The 3,576-nt window shown below is 46.7% G+C and overlaps 1 protein-coding gene across 1 annotated transcript in view; it reads right to left on the bottom strand.

Annotated features, from left to right (window-relative positions):
• The window catches only part of LOC122559893 (piezo-type mechanosensitive ion channel component 2-like), a gene marked incomplete at its 5' end in the record, with an annotated part of 241,404 nt that overhangs the window by 16,463 nt on the left and 221,365 nt on the right, over positions 1-3,576 (bottom strand). The gene's annotated exons all lie outside the window — the stretch shown is intronic.

The following is a 3,576-nucleotide window of genomic DNA, read 5'->3' as shown; positions in this document are numbered from 1 at the left end:
TCTACTCTTATCTATTCCTCTGATCATCTTATAAACCTCTGTCAAGTCACCCCTCATCCTTCGCCGTTCCAACGATAAAAGGCCTAGCACTCTCAACCTATCCTCGTACTACCTATTCTCCATTCCAGGCAACATCCTGGTAAATCTTCTCTGCACCCTCTCCAAAGCTTCCACATCTTTCCTAAAGTGAGGCGACCAGAACTGCACATAGTGCTCCAAATGTGGCCTTACCAAGGTCCTGTACAGCTGCAACATCACCTCACGACTCTTGAATTCAATCCCTCTGCTAATGAACGCTAAGATGGATGAACAGACTGGGCAGCAGATCTCAGAAAGGTGCAGATGTAACAGAGTTGTTGTTCTGGGCAACTTCAACTTCCCCAATATTGATTGGAACCTCCTTAGTGCAGATGTGGGTCTGGATGGAGCCGATTTTGTCAGGTGCATCCAGGAAGGATTCATGTAGATAGGCCGACTAGGGGGGAGGCCAAGTTGGATTTGGTGCTAGGCAACAAGCCAGGCCAGGTGTCAGATCTCTCAGTGGGAGAGCAATTCAATGACAGTGACCACAACTGTCTCACCTTTACCAAAGCCATGGAGAGGGATAGGAACAGACAGTGTGGAGGGTATTTAATTGGGGGAAGGGAAATTATACTGTTATTAGACAGGAGCTGGGGAATATAAATTGGGAATAATTGTTCTACAGGAAATTGAAAACAGAAATATGGAGGCTGTTTAAGCAGCACTTGTTGCGAGTGTTGGATAACTTTGTCCCACTGAGACAGGCAAGGAATGGTAAGGTGAAGGAGCTTTGGATAACAGGAGAAGAAAGAGGAGCTTCTCGTCAAAAGTAAGCTTCCTTCTTCCTCAAGGTTGAGGAAGCAAGGATCTGGCACATCTTTAGAGGATTACAGGGCAGCTAGGAAAGAACTCAGAAATGGACTGAGGGGAGCTAGGAGGGGGCATGAAAAAGCCTTGGTGGGTGAGGAGACTGATCAGAGAGAGGGTTCGGCCGATCAGGGACAGTGGAGGGAACATGTGCCTGGAGTCTGAAGAGGTAGGGGAGGCCCTAAATGAGTTTTTTGCTTCAGTATTCACTAGAGAGAGGGACCTTGTTGATAGTGAGAACACTGTGGACCAGGTTAATAGGCTTCAACAGATTGATATTAAGGAAGTGGATGTGCTTGAAATTCTGGGAAGCATCAAGATAGATAAGTCCCCAGGGCCAGACCAGATTCCTGAAGAAGGGCTTATGTCCGAAACTTCGATTCTCCTGTTCCTTGGATGCTGCCTGACCTGCTGCGCTTTTCCAGCAACACATTTTCAGCCCAGACCAGATATATCCAAAGTTACTACGGGAAGCGAGGGATGAGATTGCTGCACCTCTGGCGATGATCTTTGCATCCTCACTCTCCTCGGGAGTAGTACCAGATGATTGGAGGGAGGTAATGTTGTTCCTCTGTTCAAGAAAGGGAATAGGGAAATCCCTGGGAATTACAGACCAGTTAGTCTTATATCTGTGGTAAGCAAGGTACTGGAAAGGATGCTGAGAGATAGGATTCATGATTCTTTGGAAAAACATAGTTTAATTAAAGATAGTCAGCATGGCTTTGTGAGGGGCAGGTCTTGCCTCACAAGCCTTATTGAGTTCTTTGAGGATATGACAAGACTAGTTGATGAAGGTCGTGCAGTGGATGTGGTGTATATGGGTTTCAGTCAGGCATTTGATAAGGTTCCCCATAGTAAGCTCATTCAGAATGTTAGGAGGTATGAGATACAGGGACATTTGGCTGTCTGGATACAGAATTGGCTATCCGAAAGAAGACAGCGAGTGGTAGTGGATGGAAAGCATTCTGCCTAGAGGTCCAGCAGTGATCTGTTCTTGGGTCTCTGCTCTTTGTAGTTTTAATCATTGACTTGGATGAGGAAGTGGAAGGGTGGGTTAGTAAGTTTCCTGATGTCACAAAGGTCGGTGGTGTTGTAGGTAGTGTGGAGGGCTGTTGCGGGCTACAAGACATTGGGAGGGTGCAGAGCTGGGCTGAGAAGTGGCAGATGGAATTCAAACTGGATAAATGTGAAGTGGGTCATTTTGGAAGGTCGAATTTGAATGCTGAATACAGGGTTAAAGACAGGGTTCTTGGCAGTGTGGGGGAATAGCGGGAGCTTGGGGTCCACTTACACAGATCCCTCAAAGTTGCCACCCAAGTTGATAGGGTTGTTAAGAAGGTGTATGGTATTTTGGCTTTCATTAACAGGGGGATGGAGTTTAAGAGCCACAAGGTTTTGCTGCAGCTCTATAAAGCCCTGAAATATTGTGTCCAGTTCTGGTATCCTCATTATAGGAAGGATGTAGATACTTTAGACAGGGTGCAGAGGAGATATACCAGGATGCTGTCTGGATTGGAGGGCATGTCTTAGGAACAGAGGTTGAGTGAGCTCGGGCTTCTCACACTGGAGAGGAGGAGGAAGAGAGGTGACTTAATAGAGGTGTAGAGGGTAATGAGAGGCATTTTAGACAGGGTGCAGAGGAGATATACCAGGATGCTGTCTGGACTGGAGGGCATGCCCTCCAATCTATGAACAGAGGTTGAGTGAGCTCGGGCTTCTCACACTGGAGAGGAGGAGGAAGACAGGTGACTTAATAGAGGTGGACAGGGTAATGAGAGGCATAGAGAGAGTAGATAACCAGAGACCTTTCCCCAGGGCAGAAATGGCTGTCACGAGGGGGTCATAATTATAAGGTGATTGGAGGAAGGTGTGGGGAGATGTCAGAGGTAGGTTCTTTATGCAGAAAGTGGAAGGCACTGCCAGCGGTGGTAGTAAAGTCAGAGACATTAGGGACATTTAAACAACTGCTGGACAAGCACATGGATGGCAGTAAATTGAAGGATGTGTAGGTTAGATCTTAGATTAAGATAAATGCTCGACACAATCCTGTACAGTGCTGTACTGTTCTATGTTCTATGTAAACCTCCCTCATGTACAACATGGAAACAGACCCTTCGGTCCAAACCCTCCATGCTGACCAGATATCCCAACCCAATCTAGTCCCACCTCCCAGCACCTGGCCCACATCCCTCAAAACCCTTCCTATTCATGTACCCATCCAAATGCCTCTTAAATGTTACAATTGCACCACTTCCTCTGGCAGCTCATTCCATACACGTACCACCCTGTGTGAAAAAGTTGCCTATTAGGTCTCTTTTATATCTTTCCCCTCTCACCCTAAACCTATGCCCTCTAGTTCTGGACTCCCCGACCCCAGGGAAAAGACTTTGTCTATTTACCCGATCTATGCCCCTCATAATTTTGTAAACCTCTATAAGGTCACCCCTCAGCCTCTGATGTTTCAGGGAAAACAGCCCCAGCCTGTTCAGCCTCTCCCTATAGCACAAATCCTCCAGCCCTGGCAACATCCTTGTAAATCTTTTCTGAACCCTTTCAAGTTTTACAACATCTTTCCGATAGGAAGGAGACCAGAATTGCATGCAATATTCCAACAGTGGCCTAACCAATGTCCTGTACAGCCGCAACATAAACTCCCAACTCCTGTACTCAATACTCTGACCAATAAAG

The sequence above is a fragment of the Chiloscyllium plagiosum genome, chromosome 20, assembly GCF_004010195.1.
Source record: "Chiloscyllium plagiosum isolate BGI_BamShark_2017 chromosome 20, ASM401019v2, whole genome shotgun sequence".
NCBI lineage: Eukaryota > Metazoa > Chordata > Chondrichthyes > Orectolobiformes > Hemiscylliidae > Chiloscyllium > Chiloscyllium plagiosum.
Note: the sequence above shows the minus strand (reverse complement) of the source record. Positions and strands in the feature narration are given on the sequence as shown.